Below are 12846 nucleotides of genomic sequence, written 5' to 3'. Positions count from 1 at the left end.
TGACACATCCCTATTCAGTTAAATTCAGAGCTAATATTCTCATGTTTAAAGACAAAAATATGTTTTAAAATTAATTCATAAGAATTGGCTATGATAAAAATTGTGTCCATTGAAAAATAACAAATTTTCCAATAGACAAAATTTTTATCATACCCAATTCTTAATTATTTTAATGAAGTTGCTTGAAAATGAAGGAATATTCCTCTTAATTGACATCAATTACATAGCAGACTTCAATAAATTATTTATTTTGCTAATATTTTTCTAACCCGGCTGTTTGAATGGAAAAAAATGAACTGCATCTACTGTTGACAAACAGACTGATTCTAATTTACAGAATTATATGAGTTAAGCCCTGTTGGGACATAACTTCCCGAACACCCAAGTTGGGTTCATTGCAGAAGAAATTTAGATTTTTGCCTTGTATCCACAATTAACCAGTTTGATATTTCTGAAACTGCCAGTTGTAATGTATGATATTCTTATGTGTGACTGTTGCTTTTTTTTTTTTAAATGTGGGATTATTGTAAGTGTTTAGTCATGGTAGGCATATACTTTGTAAAGTATTGTTGTTTTTAATGTATATTTTCCTTATTTTTATGTTAATTGTTTGATTTGTCATCTTATAAGTAGTTAATGGTACCAGTAATCAGAAAAAATATAAATAATAGTGCATGAATGTTATATATGAATATATGGCAGTGTTCTAGAATTCTTATATCCCGTTACCCAGGGCAAGTGAAATTTGGGTCAGGGATAGTTAGGTACTTGGTTACACTTTCCCGTGTTGAAAACTTCCTATGCTGTAAGGATTTGTTTTGTTAGGAAAGCAGTCATTGACTGTGGGAAAGTTGATTTTATATGGATTTTTCCCAAGGAATCCTCAATTTCTGAAAAATTCAAGAACACTGATATGGTCAAAATGATTACTTCAAAAATTAGAAAAATTTTAAACAGACTGAAATTAAATGTTTATGAGAAAAAAAATCCTTATTACCAAGATTTTTTTAATTGGCCATTTTTTATGCACTGTTGTTCATATTTTGAAAAATCATGTGTTTGCACTGCATCTGCTTGCATGTCAGTTTTCGTGCATAATACATGTAATGTTATAGATTACTTCCCTTAGATATAGGTCCTTATCATAATCTTTTTCTTTGAAGTTCAGTAGTTTGTCAGAGTAAAACTCATTAGACTATCTATCAAAATAATATATATAGTACTGTAAATAGTTCAAATGAGATTACGAGTATTTATTGTTAGTAATTTGGAAATAAATGAACTCCATTACACCTTTAGGCATAAAGAGAAGTATATTTACTACTTGTAACTTTACTCAATTGTATTGTACCGTAGTGGTATTAATTTAATGTGGATATATTTCTGTAGAGGCTAGATACTTTCTAGCTTTATATAGTAATTTTAGTATTAACTTTGGCACCATATATATCCTGTTAGTGGAGAAGAATCTGGGATGACGTAGGGAATATATGCAGTTTTGAGATGTTGACACATTTGCATTGCTTTGTAATGACAGAAAAGGCAGAGTAGTTCAGGTGTTAGAAAATTTATTTGTTTTTGATGGAAGAGTGGTAATACAACTTGAAGTTGACATGAAAATTGAATATCCCTGAATTTTGAAGGTTAAGATTCAGGAACTAGGGCTAAAAGGGACCAGAAGTCAGCATCTTCCAGATGTCCAACAATGACTTGAATTTAAGTTATTGAATCTCTTTTAATTGTACCACAAGGTGCCATACCCTTCAAGGAAGGTTGGGATTTATTTTTTAGGTTATGGGAATAGGTGGCCAAAAAAGGGGGCTACTTTGATTCTGGTAAAATTCATATCTTGTTCCAAATGTTAAGAGTTCAACACCTGCATTTGTATCAAGAATATGCCCTGTGAAGTATTTTATTTTTTACATATGGCAAAAATGTTGGTAAAGTTGAGCTCCATTCAAATGTTCACAGAGGACCCCCCCCCCCCCCCCCCCCCCCAAAAAAAAAAAAAAAAAAAAAATGAATAAATAAATAAATAAATAAAATAAAATAAAATAATAATAATAAAATTATATGTTGACCTGGAGGAGAACGTTGTATATTGTTTATATAAGTTCGCTTTACTGAGACATGCTTGTCACTTGTGAATTTTCCTTGTTTTCTATGCAAAATCACATTTTTTCAAAAATAAACATTTAAAAGTTTAAAAGTTCCTTTTCACAAATAATAAGAGAAATATCTGAAATTTTACCATTTATTTTGAAAAAAAGATTTTCTGATTAAAAATGAAGGAATATTGGCACTTTTGTTACCAAGACAATTGATGATGTAAAAATTTTACACTATTTTCAACTGAATTAATGACATTTAATTTTCTGTACAAAACTCTCTGGTACTTCTGAAAATGATACCACAGAATTTTAGGAGTGACCAAATACTTTTGGCATGTCTCTATTTATAAATAAGTGATATGCCGATAAAAATGTCAGTTCCAAATTTAAATACATTGTACATGTCATAAATATGCAGGATAAAAATAGCATGTTTTTTTATGAAAGGTTAAGATGAAGAAAATAAATATGAATAGTTTTTCTTATTCCCTTCTCATGGCTTGTTTGGTAAATAATACTCATTACTATAAATGTATGGCAAGCCAAAGGGTGTTCATCTAACTATTTGTCAAATACAGAAATATATATAGTAAGGAATATATGGCAAGCCAAAGTGGACAAAAATCAATATTTTGTAATATTAGAAAATGAATTTATTACAGTCATTTTTTTTCATATTAGAAAAGATTTTTTAATATTAGAAATTCATTTTGTAATATTAAAAATTCATTTTCTAATATTACAAATTCCTGATTTAGTAATATTATAAAACATTGGACTTTTTGTAATATTACAAGTTGAATATGTAATATTAGAAAATGAATTTGTAATATTAGAAAAATCACTTTGCAATATTGCAAAATTGTCACATTTTTTAATATTAAAAAACAGTTATGTGGTATTATAAATCTAATTTGTAATATATTTGTAAAATCATTTCTTAATAGTAGAAAACACTTATTTTGTAATATTAGAAAATTTACTTTTTTAATATTACAAAATCATTTTTTAATTTTAGAAAAGATTTTGTGATATTAAAAATTCATCTTCTAATCTTACAAAGTCCTGATTTAGTAATTTTATAAAACATCATACATTTTGTAATATTACAAATTGAATTTGTAGTATTAGAAAATGACTGTAATATTAGAAAATCACTTTGCAATATTGCAAAATCAGTCACATTTTTTAAAATTACAAAATGATTTTCTAATATTAAAAAATCGTAATTGAATACAAGAAGTCTATTTTCTAATATTAGAAAATCAATTTCTAATATTAAAAATCGTTCTTTAATATTAGAAATTCAATCGATTTTTTTAATATTAAAAAAGAGTTTTGTTATATTAGAAATATAATTTGTAATATTAGAAAATGAATTTGTAATATTATTTTTTTAATATTAGAAATACTTATTTTTGTCCACTTTGGCTTGCCATAAAAATGTGTAAGAATCAAGAAAATCAGAAACATGCATGTCAAAACTCCGCCGATCTGACAATATAATCAGAAACATGACGCATGTCAAAACCCCACTGATCTGACAATATAATTTCACACAAGGGTAGTTTCTCTATTTGAAAAGACTACTATTTGATCTCTGTATCATTGGATTTGCTCGTAAATTGTTCAATAGAATGGTAGAAAAACGAGTTTTTTTACAGAGTTATCTGCCCTTTAAATGTTCATTTACAGTGCATTTCAATGAAATTATATCTTAATGCAGCAACACGATATGGAAAGAAAACTTGTTTTTTTCCTTGATTCTGATTGTGTAATTAGTCTAATTACACTACCTAAATGATGGGGTTTTCATGCTATGTTTTACCCACTGTCCGATTCTTACCAAAAAAAAAAATACAGACACTTAGTCTTAGCACACTGAAGACCTGACAAGTGTATGTTACGATCAATAATTCAAATCCGCAAAATTTAGCTGTCTGTGTTACATTGAAGACCGGACAAGTGTATGTTACTGTAACTAAATTAAATCCAACTGTACTCTTTCATAAATTTCGATGATGAATTACTTCCCTTTGATTTAAATTCTTGTCTAAATAGTTTTTTTCAAGCTCAGCAGTTTGTTGGGGTAAAATTCCAATGAATTTTATTTAAAAAAACATATGTAGTGTTGTCAATTGTTCAAACAAGATATCTAAGTATTAATGGTTAATTATTTGAAACTAAATGATTTTAAAAACACCTTTAAGTGTTTTAAATATGTATAAGTTATTTTTCAACTCCATCAAAATGTTATTCGTATTAATTCAATGTGGATCATTTCTGGAGGGGCTAGACGAATGCTAGCCTTTATATTTAAAGTTAATGTGTAGTTTATAAGTGTTCTTGTTAACAGTGCTGAAAATGGAGGTAAATTTTCATTGACAGAGAAAATTGTAATTCAAACATTTATTTGTTTCCTCTTTTGTTGGAAGGGTGGTATTACAACTTAAAATTAAAAAATAATGTCCCTGGATTTTGGAAGTTAAGATTTGAACTATTTATGAGCTGGGCCAAAAAGGGGCCAGCAACCATCATTTTCTGAATGCCTTGGATTTAATTTTAAGATAATGACTAGAATCATTCAGGAATTGTAGGCCATAAAAAGGGGCTACTTTGATTCTAGTTCAGTTGTTATCTTGTGTCAAACTTCTAATCCCAATCAAAATTCAGAGCTGTATCCAGCTTAAATGTCCCTACTTGCTCAAACGGTTTAGTGTTCAGCCCATATCCAGGATATACCATGGAAAGTATTTTATTGATTTTATACATGTGGCAGTTGAAGTTTGTAATTAAATCCATTTAAGTGTTTTGAGAGAGGGTATGAGACCTCCCGCCCCCACCCCAATTTTTATTAGAACCGTATATTTTTTTTGTTGAAGTTCAGTATATCAAAATAAGGGGGGGGGGTATGTTTACTGGGAAGATTTAAATTGTTGTGCCTGTAAAAATTTCCTTCCTAATAGATGTTATAAATGAAAATAACTTTTTCATGTTAAGCAGTTTGTCAGAGTAAAGTTCATATAAATATCAAAAGAAAACATATGTAGTATTGTAAATTGTTTAAACAAGATGTCTAAGTATTAATTATTTGTAACTGAATGAATTTAATAACACCTGTAGACATTGTAAATATACTTCAAGTTACTAATTAACTTTTTTCTGTTGTTGCATGGTATTTATTTAATGTGGATTTATTTCTCTCCTGGTTAGATAATTTCTAACCTTAATATGTTGTGTAATAATTTCAATATGTGAAAATAATGTTAGTATTTCCATAGTACATCTATGACAAATTTTAGTCTTTATGTACCTTTTTATATTGGTATGATGCATTTGTCAGGTCTTTGTTGTTATTGTTAGTAGACATTTGGTTTTTGTGCAATAATTCGAGTATTGGTTGATCTTTATAAGATTTTATAACAAGGTTCCAAACCACAAAAGGAATGTTGGTAATGATTTTGGGGGTTATGGCCCAAACTGTTTTAGAATTAGGTGCAAAAAAAAGCTGCCTTAACCTGTGGTGTGAGGGTTTCCTCGTCATTCATTAAAGACCCATTAGCGGCCTTGCACTAATATTTTTCATGTGCGTGGGGTTGTGTCTTCAACATATCCATTATCATAATATTTCATAGAATTAAACTATATACCTCCAATAAAAGCATAGGAATGTCTATGATATTGTTACGAAATATTCTATACCAAAAATGGTCAGATTTGGATTGATTTTAGGGGTAAAGACTTAAACTTTTCAGAAATTAGGGGCAAAAAAGGGGGACCAAAACCATGCATTTTCCTGATGTCCAGACAATAAGATAACTATTAGTGAATGAATTTGAAATTGTATCACAAGGTGCCATGCCAGCAAAGGAAGACTTGGATTGATTTTGGGGTTTGGTACTTGAATCTGATAGGAATTGAGGGCCAAAAGGGGCCTAAAACAAATATTTTCCTTATGTCTTTATGATAACTTGAGTAAATGTGAAAGGATTTCATGTATATTTTACTACAAGGTGCCATTTCACAAATAGGAGACTGGGATTGATTTTAGGGTTGTGACTGGTTCCAAGTAAAATAAGGGCCAGAAGCTAGTATTTTGTTTTCTTTGATTTCTGGATGATAGCTTAAGTGAAATGGGAATGGATCACTTTGAAATACCATAGCCACACAGGAAGTTTTGGATGGAATTTGCATGTTTTTACTAGAACCATTTAGGAATAAGAGCCTAAAAGTGACCACTTCAATTCTGCTCAAATTTTTATCCTGTATCAATTGTCTAATCGTAATCAAAAGCTGTGTCAAGTTTGAATGAGGGTTTGACCTCTGCAGTTATTTCAAGCTGCAACCTGAAAAGCATTTTATTAGAACCAGTAATGTAGTTGTTCAGTTCACATGTTTGATAATTGTTTTCATTTTTATTGGAAAAGTATGGTAATACATCTGGAAGGAAAGATGTAAACATAATGCCCTTTGTCGTGTAATTTTTCGCATTTTGTGGATTTTTGTGTGTAAACTCTTACTAGTCATTTAAGAGGATGTAATAGTTTCCTTGACTGCATCACTCACATATGTTTCTAAAGTGTGTGTTTCCTATTACCCAACCCACCCATTAATTTGTCAGATAAATATACTGTACCCTTAAGTTTTTTTGTCATTATTTACTGTTTCTCCCAAAGACTGAATGTAAAAAGAATAAGTAAAATAAAAAAAATGTTTCTACCTACCGTATATGTTTTAAGGTGTAATAGGATACACATATTATTTTTTTGGCCTTACTAGTGAGCATTTATCATTGAATAAACTTGTAAGACAAGTATTTGACAAGGCATGCTACTTCTTTACCACAATTATTAAGTCTCATGGTTATTAGGGAGGTGAATTTTGAGATTTAATGATGAAAATAATGTGTACAGTGAAACCGTCCTGGGAAGACTATGGGTGTCTTTGTGGCCTACCCCTCCGTGCAGAAATAAATGACAGAGGTACCCCTAGGTTTGCCAGGACACAGCGGTGGTGTTGTTGTCTCTTTGAAATTTTCAATATATCTATTCTTGTTAGGAAGCAACCATTTGATTTATAATGGGTGTCAAAATTTCTATCCTGCCTGAGAAAATATAAGTCCTGCCTTTTTCTTCAGCACTAAACATCGAAATTTGTTTTCAATATAAGCAAAAAAAATATTAGGGCATTAATAGGTCTTGCCATTCTTTTCCTATCACCGGTCCTAGCTTTTTATTTCTTGAAAATTTCAGTCTGCCTTTTTATATTTCAGATTTGATCCTAGCCCCTGTATCAAATTAATATGAAAGGTATTTACAAAAGTTATGTTTAGACATGTTTCAAGATTGTTAAAGCCATTGAAATAAAATCGTGACGTAAAACTTCTCATGTCTTTCTTCATCAAAAACTCTTGAAAGAGGAAAGCATTTCTATTTACTTTTTTTACTGTCATACTTAATTGAAAAATGTACAAACGCACATGTCCATATAGACAAGGGAGATTTTTGAGGGGGGAGGGGCGGTGTACAGGGTAAACAAATCTATCCAAATAGATGAAGATGAATACACAACATAAATGACAATTTCCTTTTATTTTCCTTTCCTTTTCATGGTTTGTCAGCTAGATAAAGAAATATTTGGAATCCACTAAGTAAAAGACAGGACAATTCTGTGTTAATGTCAAAATGTTGAGTCCAGCTATTTTACTCTTGCATGGATTGTGATAAAGGTGCCCGTCCATGCTTCCGTCTGTACTTCCTTCTGTTACACTGTTACACAAGGGGACCAGTTCTGCTACTAATGCCGACTCTACAAGAACAGTTCTACTACATGTAGTAGAGCCGGCTTTACTGCTAGAACTGTCAGAAGACCTGGCTCTAGAACTGTTCTTAATCTGTCATATAATTGTTGTTCTGACAGTTCTAGGACTGTTTTGTGAGCTGTTAGGTCTGATCGTATCAGTATAGTGTAGATGTATTTAATGGTGTATATTTTTAATTTCTTGATACAAATAAGAGTCGATATGGGTCAATATAAAACATTTTGATATTCATAAATAGATGTGGTAAAATTGTGTAGATTTCTTTAAATGTTACATGTGTAATGTCTACATGAACAAAGTAAACAGATGCCAAGTATTGTTGGCTGTGGGGAAAATGTTATTGATAAATTGTTTGTTATATTTTTACACTTCCGAGGTTTTTGTTAATAAAGCTTTCTTTTCTATGTGTGGCTCCTTTGTATTATACGACCTTTTTTCTACCATATCAGGGTATCATGTCTGCTGAAGACATTTTATGTTTGTCCAGACGAGCACAGTTGAACAGATCCCTTTGAAATTTTACCACCAATGCGTCATTTCGCAATAGAAAGATTAGGTTAGATTGTGGTTTGTGACTGAACTAGGGACTGGACAAAGGTCTTGTCCTAACTTTGAGACTATAACTTGAATAAATGTGAATCAACCGTTGTTGGATTTGAATTGTGAATGAATCTATTTGAAAAATGTACTACTTAAAGTCATACCGCAAAAAAGAAAAATATAATTCATTGAATTCACCACAGTTTGACATACTATAAATAAAAGGCTGGGATTGAATTTGGGGATATGTGACATGTACAGTCTAGAAATTGCGGATTAACAAACGCGAATATATCATTTCTGGTCAGGTTCTTGTCCTATTACAAATATTTAATTTATATTAGTTAAACAGTATTTTACTATATAATTACATGAACGCTAAAAACTTTTATACATTATTTATTATTTTAGTTACTGTATGTTCTTTCTTGTGTTTGTCTGTTTGTCTGTTTAACTAAATTTTAGAATCGAATCAGTCAAATTCCGGACAGATCCATCTGCCTAGTGCCTCCGAGGTTTTTCTGTTGTGTAACAAGATAGGCTGAGGTGTTACGATTGCTGGGAGACGACAAACTGAATGACTTGAATGACGAAAATGTTACGGAACAATTGGTTGTAAAGGTTACAGCGACAAGTAATGTTTTGTGAACGAATAATCAAGGGAACCAAGGTTATAGCGGTCATCAAAAGAATGTAATCCAGGAACGAAGACCAGATATGGAAAACAGACATACACAACAAAGAACACGAAGCAACTAAAATCATACATACAAAGTAACAAAAGCAAATGAGCAATTCGGACTCCAATAAAAACTGGGAGCATGGACCAGGTACACCGGTAGGGTAAGCGTCCTCTGCTTTTCTAGAAACATTTGCCGAGTTGCTCATAAAAAGTCAAGTCCGGGTTAGACAAACGAGGAAAGGGAAACTATGACACGTTGAATAAATCAGCTTTCATGGTGCAGATGGATACACCGTAACGATCCACGAGTTCATGATGACGACCATAAAACTTTGGTAGTGTTGACTTCAATCTTGTAGCAACATAACCCTGTTCCAGACGTCTAATTTGAAGAATTCTAGCGCGATACAAAAAGTCTGCGTAGTTTCGGTAAGCTTTGGCATGAGGTACGAGTTGTGATATGAACACTACATAGGTGCCGAAGGGATATTGCCACAGATGAAAGGAAGTTCACAATTCTGAATGAAAAGTCAGTACGTTTGTCGTAAAGTTTGGTCAGTAGTTTTCCTTTACCATCGATTTCTAAGTGTAGGTCAAGATATGAGGCTGACTTCACAGTGTCTGTAGTATCCTTTATCTCAAGTTCTTTTGGGTAGATGCGTTGTATCAAATCCCCGAAATTAGGATTGTTTAAAGATAATACGTCATCTATATAGCGGAAACTGAGACTAAAGGATCTAGCTAAACGATATTCTTTCTTTTGGATCAGATCAGCTATAAGTCAGCCTCATACGAGTGAAGGAATAGGTCAGCAAGTAAGAGGAAAGGCTAGAAAAAGATGGATTTAGAAATATGACAAAGTTTTGATAATTTTTATTTTCTTCGTTCTATAGTCTGAAATAAGAAGAGAAAGTTTCAGAAAATGAGTGAGTATTCTACTTTCATGTTCATACATTTCGGATGTGAAAGTGCATTTGTCAAAATAAAGTTTACAATTTATTCGAATGTTTATTTTAGATCTGTCAATCAATGTAGCCACATGGCACCGTTTTTATGACGTAGCCATTGAAAAACGTAATGATTAAGTGGTGTTCTACATAGAGCCAATTCTCAACTCGATTAGTCTAAAAATACGGTTAAATTCTAATGAACTCATAACAGGAAATGTGAAGTAGTTTTTATCTGACCACCTGTGCATAGATTAGAGTTTACAATATTTTTGTGTATAAATATAACGAGAATAAGCATGTTTATGTAAAAGAGACAACCCCATCGGGATGAAAATGTCAGCCCAAGGCCACACATTGGTCTTAATGAACGACGAGGAAATCCTCATACCACAGGGCAAGCTGCAACATTATTATACACATGTACAGCGAGGGTGACAACAAATATACTAAAAGTGTAAACGAAACAAGACATACAGAAGAAAGAAATTCCTGATTTGGGACAGACGCAAAAAATGTAACGGGGTTAAAGTACTTGGGTGTGATCACAACCCTCCCCCTTTAAAATCTTGCCACCGTGAAAAAAATATTACACAATTAAACACATCCAAACCAAAAATCAGTTCAAAAATGTTTGAGTCCCTTGTTACAACGGAAATTCCTAAACTGAATATCAATTAACAAACGTACAAACTAAGGACTACTAGCAGTTTACCGACATGCCAGCTCCAGACCAGTATAAACCTACTTGAAGTTATGTCCCCATCGTATGTAAAATCAATCCCAATTCTTCCCATGCGGGTTTGAGATTCAAGGTACATCATAAGTCTTAGCAGTAATAACAAAACCCATGTCATGCCAAAAACTGCTTTAAAAATTGTTTTAATTTGTATGTAAAGACCCTATGAGCGAATCAATAATAAATAATTAATAACAATGTCATATCTGTTGACATTGGTACATGCAGGTGGCAATTAACTTGTAGTCGAATTCTAGCATTTATATCCCTTACGAATGAGCCTATTCAAATGATTAGATTATTTATTAGGTGAGTATCGAGCTTTCTGTGCTTTGTGTAGAATATTACTGTAAAACAAGGGTGAGAGATTCTCGCACGTATTAATCCTTTACGACTACATGTACATCAAACCTACATTTAATGAATGAACTACACTCCATTCGCATAATCGTAATAGTTTAATTTTGGTCTTTCCGAGAAACAAGTAATAGTAGTCCGATACTTTCTTGGTGTGTTTTGATGTTCTCAGAAGGATTGTTACGTATCTCGCTAGGTAATCTATTCCATGGCTGAATCGTTGATGGTCTAAACCACCCCTGGTAAAAGCAATATTTCTGTAACGGACAGTTTGTAAATTAGAAACATTCGTGTAAATCGAACCGTTATGAGGGAACTATGGAAGATTAATATTCATGAAACATTTCCCGAAATTTTATCAATGTATGGTTGTTACGGAAGGTCTGTAGGATTTCCCATCCCGTTTCGGCAAGCAACAATCGTCTTGAGGTGATTTTTAAGTTTATCTTCATTCTATGTAGATACAATATCAAACACATTGAAAGATGCAATGGGTTACATTCACATTTTCTCCTAAGTATGGAGTATTAAGTTCTTGTCAATATAAAATACACTGACTGGAGTAGAGGTAATTCATGGTGTAGAAAAAAAACTCAAGGTATAAACAATGCTTTTTCGGTCTGCATATGCTATATTTTTGCATAACGATAGTCCTTGCTGTATTTGGATATGTATTGTTGAGAAAACCACCCCACTGAAATCAACAAAATCAAACAAGTTATATAAAAATAAACGTGTGCACAGTTCTTCCAGAAAAAAAAAACGGAGGAAGAAATGTTTCCCACAGATGGTCCATCTTCTGATGGAGACCTTTTTTAAGTTAATCGATATAGTATGATGCGTTTTTGCGTTAAGTGTTGTTGTTTGCTTTATATATCACTGTTTTTTAACTGGTCGATTCTTCGGCTTCGTCCTCTTGTTGATTTTCAAATACCATTCATACCGACAAGGGAATTAATTTGATTTTAAATTAACTTGTTTTATTATTATTATTATTATTATTATTATTATTATTATTATTATCACACAATATTTGTATAGCGCATTATCTAATTATACAATTACTCTAAGCATTTTACATATTTTAAAAATATATGAAATAAATTCACAAAATATAATCGAAGTACTGAAGTACTGAGGCATAATTTGCTCTGTTCACGTTTCAAATTCCAAAAAAGGATTGTAAAATAGGGAAAGTGTTTTTTTCCGGACGTCACTGTTTTCTTAGCAACTACCCATAACAGCAGCTTGAAACCTTAAAACATTCCTCCTGTAGGTATGGCATTTGGTGGTAATTATTTTCGAAAAAAATGCCAAGAACTTCTTGTTTACTGAGGGCTTTGTTTATTTTCCTTATATCGCGGTTTTAAGCAGAGTATCAGTAGTGAGCCATTGCCCTCATGACACATAGACATGGCAAATAGAAAGATTACTCATAACTTTTTTTTCAACTGTTCAAACACACAAATTTGATGATACATATTTCAAAATATTCATGTTAAATTAATCTCCCATGTTTTTTTTCTGTTTCCCCAATTTTACTACATAGTATTTGCTTCTGCTTATCATGCGATTGAACCAAATATTTTACATGTATGCCTAAAAAGCTTTAAAATTAGGATTCTCACAAGTCATACATATAAGTGCAT

Source organism: Perna viridis, chromosome 12 (assembly GCF_037379345.1).
Source record: "Perna viridis isolate PV_CMFRI_1.1 ecotype Kerala chromosome 12, ASM3737934v1, whole genome shotgun sequence".
Taxonomy (NCBI): domain Eukaryota; kingdom Metazoa; phylum Mollusca; class Bivalvia; order Mytilida; family Mytilidae; genus Perna; species Perna viridis.
The sequence above is the reverse complement of the archived record's forward strand: the minus strand, read 5'-3'. Positions refer to the sequence as shown.